This window comes from Ursus americanus, chromosome 20 (assembly GCF_024610735.1).
Source record: "Ursus americanus isolate L20-20 chromosome 20, mUrsAme1.1.p, whole genome shotgun sequence".
Classification (NCBI taxonomy): Eukaryota; Metazoa; Chordata; class Mammalia; order Carnivora; family Ursidae; genus Ursus; species Ursus americanus.
Genome location: NC_142146.1, coordinates 58,074,291 through 58,095,037, shown reverse-complemented (window position 1 = coordinate 58,095,037; position 20,747 = coordinate 58,074,291). Strand labels below are relative to the sequence as shown.

At 36.7% G+C, this 20,747-nt stretch overlaps 1 long non-coding RNA gene across 1 annotated transcript; it reads right to left on the bottom strand.

Moving 5' to 3' along the window:
- Nucleotides 1-6,860: 6,860 nt before the first annotated feature.
- LOC148108442 (uncharacterized) lies at nucleotides 6,861-16,603 on the bottom strand. Its single transcript, XR_015727974.1, has 3 exons — nucleotides 16,312-16,603; nucleotides 15,670-15,820; nucleotides 6,861-7,087 (listed from the first exon to the last, which is right to left on the bottom strand). It is a non-coding gene; the product is annotated as an uncharacterized LOC148108442 (long non-coding RNA).
- Between the last annotated feature and the right edge of the window lie 4,144 nt (nucleotides 16,604-20,747).

Genomic DNA, 20,747 nt, shown 5'->3' with positions numbered 1-20,747 from the left:
ATGTAAAAAGGGGGATCCTTGATGCCATGGGCTGTGCAGAGCGTCTTCCGCTCCATTCCGTGCACTTATAATCTTGAATAAGTCATTTGCTCTTAATGACTAATTAGATCTATCATCTATTGACCCATGGGGGATCCAGGGACAAGCCAGTAGTAATCCCTACTAACCCTTTTACTGGATCTGTAAGCAAAATTTCTTAAATTGAGTTCTCTGTCCTATCCTCTTGTTGATAAAAGTGCTAAGAGACAGACTTAGGTAAAAAAACAAAAACAAAAAATGAGCAGAAGATAAGTGACAAAATAAATTGCAAAAATAAAAATTATTTAAAATAGCTATATTTAACAATCTGAACTCTGTAAAGAGTTACCAATACATAAGGCTCTAGGCTTCTTTCAATGCATGGGTTTTGATTGCTCAGAATAATTCTTAAAATGTAAAATTACTAAATTTTCACTTTCATCCACCTACTCACTTTGTAATACATTCTGGAATCTTCCATTCTTTATTTCAAATAGTTTGATCTGCCTTTGAAAATAATAGTATTACTCTTTCCATTTTTTCCTCTACATTTAAGGACCCGTTTTCTTTTAGCTTTTACTCATTCCTAGGTTTGCTATGTTTTTGTCCATGTAATGCTTTACAAACTTAAAAACAAAAACAAAAACAAGAACATATAAAAATAAGAATAAAAAGAAAAAACAAACAGCAGAAAATAACAATAAGAATACCAAATAGTATGTTAGAGTTACATTTCCTTTTGTATCCACACAATGTCAGGATCTTCAAATCACTCTAGGCTTTTCCTACTAGCAGTGCATTATTAGTATATATGCTTTTAGTGTATAGAATAGTACTGTCAATACTCACTAATAATTTACAACTTGTTCATCTTAAAATATTTTTTAAATACTTGAATTTTTTTTAAAGATTTTATTTATTTATTTGACAGAGAGAGGGAGACAGCTAGCGAGAGAGGGAACACAAGCAGGGGGAGTGAGAGAGGAAGAAGCAGGCTCCCAGCGGAGAAGCCTGATGTGGGGTTCGATCCCAGAACTGTGGGATCACACCGTGAGCCGAAGGCAGATGCTTAATGACTGAGCCACCCAGGCACCCTAAATACTTAAAAAGAGCAGTGGTGCAAATTTGCTTTTCCTCTTTTTATATTCCCGGCCATTTAAATACTTTGTTGAATTTGGCCATCCACTTCTGTGTGGATATTGATAGAAGGCTGAGATCTGATTCAGACTACAGAGGTGGTAGTAGATATCATTCTCCTAGAGCCCTGGAAGTTAACATCCCAACTTTAGTCAATCAGGATGTTCTGCTTATGAATTTGATTCTGGAAAAAATGTGATACAAAGAAAGAGTCTATTTGAGATAGACTTCTAGGGGTCTTATGAATTAATTCAATATTCACTGGACTCAGCACGAGAAAAACATTCAAACCAGACTTCTGCTGAGATGAACTGAGTTTTTGGTTACCGACTTTTTAATAAATCCCATTTCTATTACATTAAAGAGAATTGGTTTCTTATATTCATAATTAAGTTCCTTGAGTAGAATATTATTCTTAGGGTTTTTTATTCTTAAAATCATGGTTGTTTCATCTATGAATAGGAAATAAATTTTATTATACAATCTCTATATTTTAATCCCTACATTATACATAATTGCAGCTCCAATACCTTGAATAATTCTGATAATTATTAATCATCAGTAAAAGAAAAATTATAGATCATTCTATATGTAGAGCTCAAAACTCCCAACCTGCACCAGCTCAGAATGTCACCCCTGCTCCCAGTCCGAGGACCACCTGAAACTGAGGGAAGAGGTACCAGCTCACCCTCAACAAAGACTCTGGGTGTTGATCAACAGGACACAGCCCTCCAATAACTTTCTATATGTTTTGAGCACGACATTTTAGTGCAATAAGGAATTGAATCAGAGACTTACAATTATTAAGTATTTATTTTATCACATATTCATTATTATTTATTTTTAAATATTTTATTTATTTATTTGAGAAAGAGAGAGATAGGGAGAGAGAGCAGGAGTGGGTGGGGAGGTGCTGAGGTAGAAGAAGACTCCCCACTGAGCAGGGACCCCCCTCAATGGGGGGGCTCAATCCTGGAGCCCTGGGATCACGACCTGAGCTGAAGGCAGAGGCTTAATGGACTGAGCCACCCAGGGGCTCCTTTATTGTTATTTATTAATTTAAAAAAAATTTAAATTTATTATTTTTTAAATTTTTAATATTTATTTATTTATTTATTTATTTATTTATTTATTTATTTATTTATATTATGTTAGTCACCATACAGTACATACCTGGTTTCTGATGTAAAGTTCGATGATTCGTTAGTTGCGTATAACACCCAGTGCACCATGCAATACGTGCCCTCCTTACTACCCATCACCAGCCTATCCCATTCCCCCACCCCCTTCCCCCAAAGAATAAAATAACACTTAACTCACAAATTTGTCATGGCCATATTCACATTTATAATTGCCATCAAACCCTCTCTCAACAATTTCTTTTTTTTTTAAACAATTTTTAAATTTTCTCTCTCTCCATGAGTAATTTAGGAAAATTGTATGCATTGCAATTTCCCAATAAATACACTCAAAGTATACTGAAATATAAATATAAGTGATGACCTTAGGGATTTTAAATAAATTAACAAGGTAGTTCAAGATATCAATGGAATATTGTTATTAGGGAGAGGTTAATTTTTAGAAAGACCTATTAGAACTATATGTCACAGTTATGAGGCAATAAAGTTTCTCCAATATTATTGCTATATTTCTGGAAATCTTTGGAATTTCATTCTTGGGATTTAGTTCAAGGTCCATTTTGTGAGCTGGCCATGATGTTTAGTCTTGCTACTTTACTCATATTGTTTTCCTTTGATTTAAATAGTATCTTCGAACTTAATCACTCTCTTATTTAGCGAACTTGACTCAAAATAGGTTATGCGGTTTCCCAAAATTGAACTTGCCTTTAAATGATAAACATTTTCCATGACAGAGAATACTCAAAAGAATGTACTGTAGGGGCACCAGAGTGGCTCAGTCGGTTACGTGACTGACTCTTGATTTAGGCTTAGGTTATGATCTTAGGTACATGGGATCAAGCCCCGGATTGGGCTCCACACTCCTCAGGGAGTCTGCTTGAGATTCTTTCTCTGCTGCTCCCCACAACGCTCTCTCTTTCTCTAAAATAAATAAATAAACCTTTAAAAAATGTACTATAGCGTCTAAAAACTATTCCCAGAGAAGATCCAGAAATATTTCAAACAATGTCAGCATATTTAGGAAAAATGTACAGTCTTGAATTGTCACTGCTCACTATTCTCTCTACTATGCGTATTATAAGGATAAATCTTATAATCCTTCACAATTACTACTTAGAAAAGACAAGTTTTCTCAGCTTGAATTTACATCTAGTTTTAATTTTTAAGGATTTTTTTTTACTTTTGTAAATTCCATGATACTAATAAAGATGTACTTTATTCTTTTGGCAATTTGCACATGTAGAAACAAGAATATATTATTTTTAAAAATTATAGTAAATTTCACTCATTTTGAGTCTGAGGTAATAGTTTGCTCTTTGTTTGTATACTTATTCATTTATTCATCTTCCTATGGATTCCCAGGAACTTAACCCTCACTTGACTTGATTTTAGCTTGTTTTCAATCCATAAATATTTTTTCTATGATTTGTCTGCTAGGTGAATATAATAGACATGATCTTTTTCCTCATTGGAGCTTGCATTTTAGTGTAGGAGAGAGACAAAAAATAAATTAATTAAATAATTCCTCATGCTGATGAGTGCTTTGAAGAAAATAAACAGGGTTGAGAATAAGTTTTCTATTCTAGAAATCCTAGTGATTAAGGAGAGAATCTATGGATTCTGGAGAACAAGAAGAAGCCAATTCAGCATTCTAGGTAACAGAAGAATATTACTCTAGATTTTGAGAAATGGCCAGTATGGATTAATCATGGAGAGCCAATGTTTGGGAAATAAAATGGAGTGATTCTGGACTAATAAGCAGAATCTAGACCATGCAGGGTCCTGTAGGAAAGGAAAGAACTGAGATGATTCAGAGTGCTCTGTCATATGATTTTAAATATTTGGTTGCTTTTAATAACATTGCCAAGAAAGACATTGTGCAGAAAGGCAAAAATAATTTGAGTTTTTTGGACCTGTTAAGTTTTAGAGATTAATATGTCGATACATAGATGTTATAATATCTCTTGTACAAGTGACTGTGTGTGTATAGACAGATGAATAGATATGAACATATATGACTATCTACACATCCTGGTGACTCAACGAAGGAATCTAAAAATATTTATTTGAAAAAGAATGCAATAGTAAAATCACAACATTCTAGTATATTAGTTTTCTTGATAAAAATCAATTGTAACTGGCACACAGATAATGGAGTAATTTTTGTTTGATGCTCTATACTTTCCACATAAAGATCTTATCAATTCCCCATGCTTCAACTCTTAATTTCTCGTATTGCTCCAATTCATATCTCACATGGCAACTCTTTGAAAAAAGCACGAAAAAAAATCAATAGTTTATTTCCCTATTGGTCTCTCACAAATGAGTAAAATTTGAAAAGTCTCCCTGAAATATACGTTAATGCCCATTTATTCTCCTAATTTCAGCACTATCAATGAAAAGCAGAAAGAATGTATTTATTTATTTTTAAAACATGAAGGAATAAAGAATCCAATGAACATTCTAAGATATATTTCTGCTGAGTTTCTAAATACCATTGTTATCTTATAAAAATATATTTAATTCAACAATTCCACTCGTAGGTATCCACACAAGAGAAATCAAAGCAGATCCATATGAAAAACTTGAACATGAATACTCATAATAACCAAAAAGTGGAAACAACTTCAATGTACATTAATGGATGAGTAGATTTAAAAACTATCTATCCATACAATTGAATATATTCAGCCATAAAAAGAATGACCTATTAATGCATGTTGCAACCAAGATAAACCCTAAAAAAATGATACTAAATATTAAAAAAATGCAAAAAAACACAAATTATATTACTCCATTTACATGAAATATCCACAAGAGGCAAATCTATAAAAAGTAGATTAGTGGTTCACTGGGCCTGGGAGTGGAAGAGGAATGGAGAGTGACCACTAATTTGTACTGGATTTTCTTCTCAAGTGATGAAAATGTTCCAAGATTAGATTGTGGTGGCAACTGTACAAGCCTGTGAATATACTAAAACCACCAAATAATGTACTTTGAATCAGGGAATTGAATGGTATGTTAATCATATCTCAAGCTGTTAAAGATTAAAATTCAAATACACAAAAGGAGATAAAAGAACTCAGACAGATATTTCATATACTACTGTAAAATAAATTTATATATTTAGATGAAATGCTAGTTTTCTAAAAATGTGTGAACCTCCAAAAATAACTTTAGAGGGTTTAGGAAAACTGAAGTCCAATAGCATCTAAATAGAATGAACATATTGTCAAAAATTTCACCCCACTTAAAAACACTGTGAAAAATTATTTCATAGGGCAGTTCTTTCACATTGAAAGAGTAATATACAGTACTCAGGAAAAGTATATACACTATTCAGAATGTTCTACTACATGGAGAAAGAAAGTACAATGAATAAGCAAAACAACAAAAAAAAAAGATGATGAATACAGAATAAGCACATGGTCATTTATGACCATTATGACAAATTATAAAGTATTATTCAATTTGATCTACATGTATATTAAGAATATACAGTGACCAAATAAGTTTTACATTGAAGATGCAAGGATAGCTCCATAGTATATTTAGAAAATTCATAAATCCATGGGGGAGCAAGCTTATAATCTATTAATAAAAGACTAAATGACAGATAAATATCAACACCTAATTTTTTATAAATCTCCTCCAAATCTAAGAAAACAAGCAGTATTTATTACTATGATCATTCTCTCTCTTTCTATACATATATATATATATATATAGAGAGAAAGTATATATATAACTACTTATATATGCTATATACTATATATATATATTTATAACTGCATATCAATATAAATTCAATTTAACGCCAACATCACGCTCAATAAGAAACATTGAAAACATTTACAGTAAAAACAAGAACAGGAGTATAATGCTCTAACTCCATATTATTTAACATGGTTCTTGACATTTCAACAACGAATTTTGACAAGAGTGTGAAATATAAGTTATGAGTGCTAGAAACAAAGAAGAAAAATTAGTCATTAAAATACTGGCTCTGGAGTCATATTTTCTGTATTAGAACCCTAACTTCTGCTTTATCTTGTCAGATACTGGTTAAAAACATGTGACATTTCTGTTTTGAAAGGCATAAATATTTGCACACTCAGAGGAAGGGGATGGAGAGGACAACAGAAAAATGTCAAGCTGGTGTTTCAGTTTATCTGGTGAATGCCCGCTGCAGTTTTCCTCACTCTGTCTTGGTCCCAGAAATGTTCATCCTGCCAACTGCCTTCTTGCTGCTTTAGAGATCCATGTACCTGTCGTACACACCGGGTAGGACAGTCGACATATGCGTCTCCAAACATTTTTGACACGTATTTTATTACCTAAAGAGGTGAATGTGAATTCTAATAAATGTATATGCATTTAATTGGGAATTATGTCTACGTACTACTGTATTAAATAACAGAAATATGAAAAATTTACAAGGAAGAAACAAGACGAAATAAATAATTTAAGAGATTTTGTTTAACAGCACCAAAACCATCTTTCTCCAGAGAAACTATTATATGTTTATTGAAATCAATATAACTGATAATAATTTTAAATCTCCTTTTCAGTATTTTGTTATGGGATAACACATAAACCTCTGAGTTTAAAAAAAAATAGTTTTGGGGGCGCCTGGGTGGCTCACTCAGTTAAGCATCAAGCTCTTGATTTCAGCTCCGGTCACGATCTCAGCGTCCTGGGATGGAGCCCCACCTCAGGCTCTGCACTCAGGGTGGCGTTGGTTTGAGGATTCTCTCTCTCCCTCTGCCCCTCTCCCCATTTGTGCTCTTTCTCTGTAAAAAAGATAAATAAATCCTTAAAAAAATAGTTTTGATCATTTCACACTGCCTTCCGCAGTATTAAAATTTTCTACTCTTAAAAGACCTGTTCTTATAAAATTAACTATCCATGGTTTTGGGTAGACAGTGAACTAAATCACGTTAAATATACTAAAAGAAATGAGTGAATGTGGGTACTCTTCAGTGTTACTTGAAGATATTTCATAGACTGCTTGACCATGACTCCTCATTTAAGAAAGGATTTTTAAATATAATTTTTTAATGCCTATTTATTTTAGAGTGAGAAAGACAGACTGCATGAGCAGGGAGAAGGGCAGAGGGAGAAAGAAAGAATTCTCAAGCAGACACCCCACTGAGCGCAGGGCCCCATGCGGAAATCAGTCCCATGACCCTGAGATCATGACCTGAGCCGGAAACAAGAGTCAGGTGCTCAACCAACTGAACCACCCAGGCACTCCCTAAATATCATTTTGAATGAACAGAAATTAGAATATGCACATTCCAAACTTGGGGACCACTGACCTAAGTAGTCTTTTTAATGAGCTGAATTTCTACTGAAATCTCCTTTTTATTTTTTTAAAATATTTTATTTATTCATTCGACAGAGATAGAGACAGCCAGCAAGAGAGGGAACACAGGCAGGGGGAGTGGGAGAGGAAGAAGCAGACTCCCAGCGGAGGAGCCTGATGTGCGTCTCAATCCCAGATCGCCGGGATCACGCCCTGACCCGAAGGCAGACGCTTAATGACTGAGCCACCCAGGCGCCTCTGAAGTCTCCTTCTGAATGTGTCTACTGCAGATGTCCATTGAGCAGAATCCTGTTTTCCATACCCAGGTTCTTCTCAGATATAAAATGAATTGAATTCATACAAAAAGGAATAATAATTGACCCTGCAAATCTTTAAGTAGCCTACTCCCTTCCTTGTAACGAAAGTTTAATAACTTTTCTTCTACAAATGACCACTGTAAGCAATCATTCAGGTGTATGTTGCTACAATTTCTTTTGCACCATGTCAAATATTCATTCACTAACTGGTATACCTAACACTTGAATACCTCCTTTATAACTACTTTAGATATTGTAAATAGGTGATCCCTGAAATCCAATCACTGATGAAGCTTATAGCCTCTGGTATTTTCTATGGTTTCTAATTTTATTCTTCAATATGAAGTCAGACAAATGAAGCTATCTTGATATTCAGGCATTTGTAAATTACAGCCATTCATTCATTCATTAATTCATTTCGAGATGAGTGAGCAATAGGAAACAATAGCTATGACTCTATTATCACCAAAATTATATTTTCTCTGAATATTTTATCAGCAAGCTTGTGGAAATTCTAAATCCAGAACAAAGTAGTGGATGAGATGAAATGAGCTTTCTCAGCATTGTTTCACATCACCCTACCAACTGCTGTGTGCCTAGTAAGGCAGACCTCAGTTCCAGAACTCAGGGGATATCTCTAGAAATGTCAAAAGACCCTGATGACAGCTGTTTCACGTTGCTCTATTTTTTACATATATAATGGCGCAGAGGAAGCAGAGGCTATAGTCCCTAATACATCAACTCCTGAGATTCTCTACCCACTGATTCTCTGCTTCCCCTTTTGTAAGAAAACCTCCCCCCCAGGTACATTTACAGCACAAAATCATAAGTGATAGGAAACCTTTGGACATATTTTGTTAGTACAAGCTATGCCAAGGCAAGAGTATATCATGCACCATGTTAAAATAATCAAAGAGAACAATTTAGCTAAGCAAATTTTATTTCACGCTTCATGAAGTGGGCCATGTCCACTCTCAAGAATCCAGAGAACTGCAAACTAAGAAACAGGACGGCAGGCTTTAGCAAGACAATCAGGGAATAAGGAAAGAGTATTTAGGTTAAGTTGATTGAATGGGGTTGTGTATTTGACCTCATATTCGAACAAAGAAAGTATTGCAGATTCTTGGTAATTGGAGATTGGCTGGATATACTGTTTCTGTTTCTAGTCAAGTGAAGCATTAACAAGAACATGAAAGTTATTTAAGTTTTGGTTTGCTGATGTGGTTCCCCAAGCAAAAGAGGCTCTATCTTGGACCTAGAAATTTATTTCAACGGTCATGTGAATTTTCCAAACACTGTTCATTTGACATTTATATCAAAGGCAACTGATGTTTTCAATGCAGGAAGTGGGGAAGATGTCAGTGAAAAACAAAGATCATACAGTCTATTTAACACCTGAGAGGGAAAATTAATTTTAGCCAATAACATGGGATACCAAATGCAGCATATAATCATGCCTTATGACCTAGAAGGGTATATTACTCTTAGTCATATATAACTACTGAAAAAAGTAGATAAGATAGATAAAGTAAGTTCCACATGAAAGGATTTTGTAAGTTTGAATGCACTGCTTCAGAAATATCCTTGGCACTGTTGTGTTCATTAGAGAGAATAGCTCTCAAGTAAACTAAGTCTTTTGCATTGGATTCTATCAGACAAAACCTATCATCTGCTATTAGTGCTACAAAGTAGGACCATAGTTCTAGCTAAAACACTTCCATGTAGTTAAAAAGTGAGACCACAGAAATGAAACCCTATGTGTAGTTTAGTGAATCCCTAAATCCCAGATACACTCAACATTCAATAAATACAAAGCAAAGTACAAATGCAATTTCTTTTCTAGTAACAATATTATCATCTTATTCTCGAATTAATATCACTCTCATATTAGACTGGCTTAGATCATAGGCCTCCAGCTAACCTTTATTCCCTTACGGGAAAGAGATGCATTGATCCGTTAGGACTGTGCTGTAGACTCTCTCCCGTCAGTCCATCCATACGGATTGAGCGTGTAAGAAGAGGAATTGCTAAATGCGGTGATAAACTGCAGGAAGAATGCATGATGGATGCTCAGAAGAAAACTACAAATACAACATGGCAGTAAAGGAGTAACAGCAGGAAGTCTCTCTGCTGCCTTCCAACAGTTAAACTGTCCTTTCAGTTCATGTTCAGTCTTCCAGAAAAAAATGCTATGTCTCTCAAATAGCCTTGCTCTTTCCTGCTTTCCTCCCAAGATGATCTCTGAAGGAAGTTGTGGCAAACATATTGTTGGTAGGAAAGATTTGGGAGTCCTTGGCACTCTGTCTATTGAATGTTCTGGTCCCTATCAGATGATTGCCTGCCTCCATGTCTTGTTTTCCAACCTATAATTTTTTTTTATCATCCCCTAATACCATCTATGCTTCAAACACAGTGAAGCAGACTTGATGTTCTCAAGAACTGGGGCAGAAGAAGTGTCTTTGCTATTCTAGTCCAAGGACAAATCTATGCTGTGACTCTCCTGGTAATAGTAATGATAATAACGCTTATAATAATAACGCTTATAAAGCACGATGCATCAGATGTGGTTCTAAGCACTTTACAATTATTAACTCATGTAATTAATTACTCACCATATTAAATCATGACCTCACACCCCCTTTATTCATTCTGCAACAACTGTGATTCTGTTCCCTGGCAGATGTGTTCCCTAGGAACTAGGATGGAGAACCTAGCTGGGATCTTCAAATCAAATGGGTCAAAGTGAAACTCACATTAAATTTTGATTGACCTTCAATCAAAAAGGTCAAAGTGAAAGTCACATTAAAAATTTCCCCCGAGTTACAACTTTATTTCTCCCCCCTCCCTTAGTGACGTGTAGCCCCATGGTGATCTTAGTTACAAAATACTTGCAGAGGCATTAATAACAAATAGTGTACAATACAGTACTATTACCTCTGCTTCACTTGACCTTCCTCTCAAGAGCTAAGAGCACGATTGCAGAAAGGACAAAAGAGAAAAAAGAGAAAGAGAGAGTGGGAGAAAGATAAGGAAAGAGAGGACACAAAAGAGAACTGGAAAGGCAGGCAGACAAAGTGGAAAGAGACAGGTACAATACAACAGTGATAACACACCTGAATTCCTCATGTTAAAACAAAATTGTGGATTTATTTTGATGTATTTCCTCAGCATGACCTTCCAAATGTGCAGCATCAGTCCCACCGTTCCCTTGTCCCAGAGCAAAGAGAGAAGCGGGGATTTTAAAGGGAAGGGGGCAGAAATGGGGGCGAGAGGGATTGCTGGCCTAGGGTACATGAGAAGGAAACCCAGTTACATGGCTATTCCTGGGTCGTGGTGCAATATGCATGAGGCATAAAGGCCCACATGAATCGGTTTAATTGGTTGGAAGCTGCCTATCATGGGAAGCCACACAGCATCAGGAAACGATCAAGAAAAAGAAACTGAAAGGCTTGGCTTCTGGTTCCTACTGCTACCAGCACTTTGATCTTGGGCATGTCTCATTCCTCTGGATTTATTTTCCTCTTATTAATTATAATCACACAATCTCTTTAAAATACAATCTTCCTGTGTCTCCATTCAGACCTACAAAATACCAATTCACTTCCCCGGGGTTAGAGTCCCAGGTTGACTCTAAATGTGTGACACCACACGGAACATGGGGGAAAAAAATAGTTTGTATTTGCTAACAGATTTGCTGATACATTTCCAGGAGATTTGCTGAGTTATATATATGAATGTGTTTAATTTGACCAAATGGTACCAGTTTGCTTTCTCATGGCTTCACCAGTCATTAGCCTCAGTTTCTACACATCCTCACACTGCCAATTTCTGGCATTATTTAACTACGTGTTTTGCCAGTAAAATAGGCCTCGGTTTTATTATTGCATTAATATACATTTTCCCAAATATTAATTATTTTAAATCTCTCTTCATAGCCTTTCTAGATTTGAGGTTTTCTGGTTTGGGAATGATCTATTCATAACCTATTTTTTGGCTTGGGATCATGCATTTCCTTGTTAATTCACTGAAGTTCCTTCTATGTCCTAAATATTCCCTTTTTGTTTGGGGCATTTTACATAAATTCTCACGTTCTTTTGGTTGTATATTAACTTTCTCTATGTGGCCTCCTACTGAAGAGAGATAATATGATCAGATTCAAAATACTTTGCTTTCTGTTTTGTGCTTTTAAAAAATTATAGTTTTTTCTTGCCTCTAGATTATTCAAGATATTTTCCTATAGTTTCCTCTATAAGTGTTTGCTTCATCTTTCAAATTTAGGTTTATAATCCAGGTAGAGTTCACCTTTGTACATGGCTTTAGGATCTATTTGGGTTTGTTTTTTTTTTGTTGTTGTTGTTGTTGTTGTTGTTGTTGTTTTGAGAATTTTTTTAATTCCCTCACTGTTAACATACAGTGTAATATTAGTTTCAGGTGTACAATATACTGATTCAACACTTCCATACGATACCTGGTGCTCATCACAAGGGCACTCCTTAATCCCCATCACCTATTTCACCCATCCCTCCACCCACCTCCCCTCTGGTAACCATCATTTTGTTCTTTATAGTTAAGAGTCTGTTTCTTGGTTTGTTTCCCTCTCTCTCTTTTTTTTCTTTTGCTCGTTTGTTTTGTTTCTTATATTCCACAGAGGAGTGAGAGCACATGGTGTTTCTCTTTCTCTGACTTATTCCACTTAGCGTTATACTCTCTATCTCCATCCATATTGTTGCAAATGGCAAGATTTCATTCTTTTTTGTAATGGCTGAATAATATTCTTATATATATATATATATGAATTTTCTATATAGAAAATGGAATATATATATTACATCTTCTGTATCCATTCATGTATAGATGGGCACTTGGACTGCTTCTATATCTTGACTATTAAAAATAATGCTGCTGTAAACATAGGGATGCACGTACCCCTTTGAATTAGTGTTTTGTATATTTGGGGTAAATACATAGTAGTGCAATTACTGGGTGGTAGGGTAGTTCTGTTTTGTTTTTTTTAAGATTTTATTTATTTATTTGACAGAGAGAGAGAGACAGCCAGCGAGAGAGGGAACACAAGCAGGGGGAGAGGGAGAGGAAGAAGCAGGCTCATAGCGGAGGAGCCTGATGTGGGGCTCGATCCCAGAATGCTGGGGGTCACGCCCTGAGCCGAAGGCAGATGTTTAACGACTGTGCCACCCGGGCGCCCCAGGGTAGTTCTATTTTTAACTTTTTGAGGAAACGTAATACTATTTTCCACAGTGGCTGTACCAGTTTGCATTCCCGCCAACAGTACACGCAGAATTCCTTTTTCTCCACATCCACACCAATACTGGTTGTTTCTTGTGTTGTTGATTTTAACCATTCTGACAGGTGTGAGGTGGTATCTCATTGTGGTTTGATTTGCATTTCCCGGAAGACTAGTGATGTTGAGCATCTTTTCATGTGTCTGTTGGCCATCTGGCTGGGGGATGGGCATTAAGGAGGGCACATGATGTGATGAGCACTGGGTGTTATATGCAACAGATAAATTGTTGAACACTACAAAAAAATCAGCTCTTAGAAGCATAGCTTATATTCAATAAGATGTATGCTTTTAATGTGTAAGGTTCAGAACTTTGACAATGGTAAATAGTTGGTAACTATCATCATATGTATGGTCTCCAAGCTAAAAGTAGTCTTTACACTAACACTTAAGAAAAATCAAAATAACAATAATATTTTGTGACATGTGAAATGACATGAAATTCCAATGTCAGTATGTATAAATACATATTGGAACACAGCCACATTTATTCTTTTGCTTTTGTCTATGGTAGATTTCACACTACAATGGCAGAGCTCAATAGTTGCAGGAGAGACCACGCAACCTACAAGATCTAAAGTATTTACTATCTGTTCCTTCACAGGTATCTGCTCTTTTTGATTCATGCTTTCTTTCTACTGCATCACAAGTAATTATTATCACCTCTTCTCTCAAACCAATAATGCTTCTTACATTCGTTTACTTTCAGCTCATGATAGTGCATCCTAGTTTACCAAGAAAATTTAATAATCAGAAGAGAATTTTGACGAGGTCTCATCAATAAATTTACTTGCATGTAAGCATCTCAAACCACACAACCTCGTCTGTCCGTTATTTTCACCATAAATGAACTAACCAAAAACTCTTAACTAAAAGCCAATCTTTTTACTTGTGAACTAAATTTTATTCTTCTACTTAAAGACTTTGCAACTGCATTTCCCCCATTTCTGCCTATAGAACCAACTTTGGACTTTCCTCTGGTCCAATAAATGATATGTTATTATGTCTCCATTCTTAAAAAATAAAAAAAAACTATCACTGTCATAAGATATGACTACTCACCTATTGGAATAGTTGTGAAAATAGAAACAAAGTATCTGATAATACGGAACGCTGACCAGGATGCAGAGCACCTAGAACTCTCATATGTTGCTAATAGCAAAATATTCTAGGCACTTTGGATAGCAGTTTGGTGTTATATGCAACTAATGAATCATTGAACACTGCATCAAAAACTAATGATGTACTGTATGGTGGCTAACTGAACATAATATGAACAAACAAACAAACATACACAGGGTGCCTCGGTGGTCCAGTCTGACTCTTGGTTTTGGCTCAGGCTGATCTCAGGGTCGTAGGATCCAGACTCCCCTGTGGCTCCACACCTAGTGTGGAGTCTGTTTGGGATTCTCTCTCCCTCTCCTTCTGTCCCTCCACACTGCTCTCTCTGTCTGTCTCTCTCCAAATAAATAAATAAATAAATAAATAAATCTTTTTAAAAATAAAATAAAAGTAAACATATGCTTAACATAAACTCAGAAACCTCACCACTAGGGTTTATTCAAGTGAAATGAAAGCTCACACTAGTACAAAAACACATACTAAATGATTTTGATGGCTTGTTAAGCAAAAACTGAAAACAACACCAGTATCTCACTTGGGGAGACACGTAAAGTCTCTTGCTTGTATAAACAGATTGTGGCATATCTATACAACAGAATACTCAGCAATAAGGAGAAATAAATACTGATACATGAAGTAACATGTATATGCTATAATTTTATCATGCCAAGTGAAAGTAGCCATATCCAAAGCTTACATGCTGTATGATTCCATTTATATTACACTGCGGAAAGGAAAAAGCAATAGAGACAACACATCTGTGGTTGTTAGAGATTGGGAAAAGGGAAATTGTCAACTACAAAGGAACATGAGAAATTGAGGAGTGATGGAACTTTCTATATTGTGATGATTCTGGTTGTTAACACAACTATATGTGTTTATCACAACTTAACCGAATTTTACACAAAGAAGGGCAATTTACTATAGGTAGATTATTCCATAATCACAATGAAATTTCTTAAACGAGCAAGACTTCCAACTTGGGAAAAAATCGTTGTAAAGAAGGCAAGAGCAATTTATCAATCAATAAAATAAAGAGGCCAGAGTCTACCAAACGAAACAACAAGAAATGAAACAATAAAGGTAATTGTAGAAATCAATGAAACAGTAAACAAGAAACAAACTATAGAAAATTAAATAAACCAAAATCTAGATCCTTAAAAAGATTAGTTAAGTTATATACACATCCTGGCAAGTTGAACCAAGGCAAGCAGAGAAAAGTTGTAAATAATCCATTGAGTGAAGCAGGAGAAACTACTGATTCAAGAAAAATATCACAACAGGAAGCATTATAAGCTAATATGCCGTAAAAAAAACTTGAAAACATACCTGAATTCGCCTTCCAGCAAAATCATGATCCCCACAAGCTTGTCTGTCACGATGAAGTAACAATTGCCCTGAAATAGCTTGGGTGGGAGGTCTGGGGCGGGAGGTCCGCAGTCCGTGCGAGGGCAGGCTGGCGTGCAGGGAGGGTTACGTGCTAGAGGACATCACACTCCGTGAAATAAGCCAGATTCACAAGGACAAATACCACATGATCCCACTTTTATGAGAAACCTAAAATAGTCAGACTCATAGAACCAGAGAGTAGAATAGTGGTTATCAGGGGCTGTGAGGAGGGGAACATGGGGAGGTGTCGGTCAAAGGGTACAAAGTTTCGGTGTGTCAGATGAATACCTTCTGGCGACCTACTCTGTAACATAGGGCCTGTAACTGACAACACCCTATCCCATACTTAAAAATTTGCTAAGAGTAGATCTTCTGTCTGGTGCTCTTTCCATAAAAGAAAAGAAAATTAATTTTAGAAATAATACAATAAAGGTGGCAGGAGGCAATGTTTGAAGGTGATAGATAAACGTAGGGCCTTGACTGTAGTGATGGTTTGTGTATCTATTGTCAATGTACATTCATTGTCGAACTCACGGAATCATATGCATGAAGTATGTTCAGCTTTTTGTATGTCAACCTTACCTCAGTAAAGAGGGTTTTCTTTTCTTCTCTTGTTAAGTGCTGATGCATTTCTTCCCATCACTATTGAGTGTTGGGCCTGTGGCTTCTGGGGTTACCTGGCCTGGCAACCTTCTTGCCCGAAGCATTCCTCTCAATGATTCTTGTGTCCCCGCAGAAGTGTTATTCTCTATGCATACCGTGCCGGGAAGAAGATTGCGAAGCACTGCCTTTGAGCATCCTGTCAAAATAATAAAACCCTTGGAGACAACGAAGGCATTTTTCTTTATTCTCATTAGCCATAAGTATTTAATTCTATCTGTTCTTCAGATCCTATGCTGAAAATCAGCTGCTTCCTCATAAACACCCTAGGGCACTCCGAATTCAAATCTATTGTGACAATTTATTAATAATGGGTCTATTCAGACTACCATCATCTACTCACAGCCATAGAACTTTTTTGCCTTTTTTTTTTTAATGCACTCCCATGATGAGAAGGCCCAGGGCCACGGAACTCAGGGCATATGCAGTATATCAGTATGTTTTCTGTGTGCTCACAAATTATTGATTCCGAAGAGCATAATGTTTCCCTACAGAGTCAAACATCTTGCAGCCTTATTTTATGTCCCTTTCTCTGAGCACATTCAAGATATGAAAAAGCCTTCTGTGACTTCTCCTTCTCAGAGTATCCTGGAAAAAAAAATTTCTCTAGATTGGGGACTTTGGGGAGGTTCATTTGGTGGAAACTTAGTTGAAGAGCAGGGATAGTGCCATTTTTCTTTGTTACACTTTCACTTTCTGACATCTTCTATCCACAGAAGGTAGATGGGAATGATTGTGATTCAGTATCTGTGAGCTGCCTGAAGTCCTTGGACAGCACTTCCTAAAAGCTGGGGCATGTCCTAATCTTGTCTAGCATTCCCTGCATGGACACAGCAGAAGCCAACTCTTCTCAGAGCCGCCGTAATCTCTAAGGTGACGATAGGCTTCAGTATTCGAGCTTCAAGGAAACGATCCAATCAATAACTGCCATAGGAAATGCTTTTCAGAGAATAACTTGAGCACATAGCACCTGCAACCCACCCCTCTCTGTGGCTACCCTGCCTGTGCACTTCTGTGTGAAGTGCTTCTCTGCTTTGGCCTCCCCAACTCCAAAGGACTAGGGTCTCGGAAGCAGAATTGGCCGGGTACGTACTCGGGGGGGACCCAGGAGCAATGTATGCCTGGCACCACTCTGACGTTTGTGACCTGCCCTGGAGAAGCCCTCCAACACCCAAATATCCCTCATATCATAGATATTTGCATTTGTGCCAGATGACAATGGCCAACAGTGCCGTTAGAACATGCAAGCAGTATTTATACTGGAACTTAACTCAAGGGCTTATAAAACTGTGCCAATATTTTTCTCCCCTCTACTTAAACTAATCTTTCAATTGTAATCATATATATATATATATATATATATTTTTTTTTTTTTTTTTTTTTTCCTTCAGTGACTATCAGCATCATGGGAAGAACAATTATTGTGGCTTTTTCAGTCTCTGAAGTGACTGACTATTCTTTCCTCTTCTTCCTTTGTTACAAATTTCAGGATGAGGTGCAAGTTACAAAAAAAAAAAATCACATTTAATAAACACTGCAAATTAATCCCTGGCTAAAACAAAACCTTCTTTCAGTATGTCTCAGTAAAAAAAAAAAAAAAAAAAAAAGAGGAACCATAAATGTGATCTCTAGAAAGACATTCCTCTCCATATACTTTTTTTTTTTAAAGATTTTATTTATTTATTCAACAGAGACAGAGGCAGCCAACGAGAGAGGGAACACAAGCAGGGGGAGTGGGAGAGGAAGAAGCAGCCTCATAGCGGAGGAGCCTGATGTGGGGCTCGATCCCACAACGCCGGGATCATGCCCTGAGCCGAAGGCAGACGCTTAACCGCTGTGCCACCCAGGCGCCCCTCTCCATATACTTTTTAATACTGCTTTTTAAGATGATATCTGGAAGCCAAAACTCCCTCTTGTACTCCTCTTATATTCCAAAAGCAATTTGTCAAGTCCTTACCTTTCTGTCTTTATGCCTCACTAGGCTATTTGTCCAAGGAGACCAGTCTTTCCAGCACTTAGTCCTGAAAGTTTATTTGGGTGAAAAAAAGCAGTGAATCGGTGTTTGTTCAGGTGAAGACTATAAGCAATTATACAATTTTCAGTTCAAAATGTTCATTCTACAGTATGTCCATAGTCTGAAAACATAAGTGAGTATAGATAGCAAAATACTGATCACCATTGCGCTATAATACATAATGGGGCCGATGACATTACATGATATGTTTGATGTGCTGTCTTCTACTTTCAATGCACAATACAACGCACTGTGCAAAGCTGCAGTAAACTGGGTGCCTTAACACCGCATCCCTTCAACCCCTGGGCTGCCTCCGGTGATCTGTGTCTCTGACTTTCACTAAATAGGTGCATGCCTTAGTACACCACTGAAGGGAACTGATCTGTAATATATATATATATATATATATATATATATATATATATATATATATAATGGCGTTATGCTGAGATTACAAGGAAAAGTGGACAGTATTAAAGTGAAACTACAGAATTGAATGGATTGGCTCAATCTAAACAGAGAACACGGCATAGGCAAAGCACCGAACTAGCATAAGAATCTGTCTTCTTTGAGGTGCTGTAAAAGAGTCTAGAATACCTGGGTGTAGAGTCTGGTGAAATGGGTCTGCGAAGTAAGTGAAGGCTTCATGTGGAGACCCTTATCAGCTGCATTAAATGTTTCAGACTCTATAAGAAGAGCAATGGGAATTCATTGGAAATTTTTAAGCAGAACTAACAGAACTGAATTTTAATTTGAAAATAATGTTTTGGATCAGGGCAACTGGACGCAGGGAAACCAATAGGAGATTATTGCAGAGGTCGGGGCAAAGATGTAACTCACGTTAGCGGCAGTATGCTGAAACGGTATATGGCTTAAAAGACATTGAAGAGGTAGAATTGATCAACTGGATTGGGTGATTGTTAAATGGAATGGGGCATAGGAAAAAGAATCAAAGTTATTTCCAAGATTGAATAATTGCAGGTTATTTGATGAGATAGAGACACCTACAGAAGGGGCAAATTTGTGAGAAAAATTAATAAATCTGATTTTGGACACTCTGAGTTTGAGGATACAATCTGTCCATTAAGCACATAGAGAATGGAATTAGGAAACCGTCTGTTGATAGGTCGTAATTGAGCCTGTGGACGGGATATGTGCATGTGGGTATGGGTTCAAATGTGTGACTATTTGTTTTACCCCTTCCTGTAGAAGCAGTTGCAGCATGTTAAATGTGGTTGGGATAGAACAGATGAAGGACAGACTTCAGTGTAGAACCGAAAAGGAATAACTTTGTAGCTGAACAATCTCAGGGGTGTTTATAATATTGCCTTCATCCTGAGGAGAGTGGTTTCTGGTAAGCAGAAAATTCTTAGCAGAGAATTCTTAATCTATTGAGTACAAATTGTTATGATCAATATGGTTGCTTCCCACATAGCTGGAAGGAGTTGTAAGGGATAAAGCCAGTAGGCATTTAAAAGAAATCTGACTTAGCTCACTTTACTTGCATGAAATAAAGATTGAGATCTAATGCGGAACACCTGGGAGTGGGAAAAGTAGGACCAGAACGGCTGGCTCTTTTTGTACAAAGGAAAGAAAAGGGACATGATGCCGGCAAAAATCTAAAGAGGCTGAGGAATAGATAATAAACGTTTTAAATTGGGTCTTCGAGTGAAGTTCTACTCAGCATTTGATATAAAACTATCCTTCAATTCCCATAAAAATTGTTGGTAACATCATCACTTCTTACCAATACTCTGATATAATTTAATTCTTTGTATTAACTGTAAAGAACCGGCATTCTCTGTCGAAGAGGCCCTTGGACCCGTCAACCTACACATCAGCGTTTATCATACCAGGTCTTCTGTGTGATAGCATGAAGATGGAAGTCAGAAGCAGGTATAAGCGTGGCTCCGAAGGTAAACCACACCTTTCTATTACAACAGGTGGGGGGAATGAAGATGGATGCATAGTGAAGTCAGTTTTGGAAATGGACGAATGAGATGAAGTTAATGCCAATTTAAGAATGATGGGGGGAAACTGAAATAATTATAAAGGATGAGCATGTGAGTTTACAGTGCGATATCAGTGTAAAACTGCCAAAAGCATTGAGAACAGTGAGTGCCAGTCTGCCCTCCTGTGAGATTGTTTCAACAGCGAGGACATAGTTGTGGTTGGTTGAGTACCATCTGAAGACTGATGTTTTCCCATAATGGTGGGATGAAAGGACAAGGGGGCCAGGGAACTCACCTACCGATCCGACAATTTGTATTCCTAAGAGTCCAGTCCTCAGAAGAGGACAGTCTTGAGATATTTCATCTCAAGTATGTTTTAAAATACTGTTTCC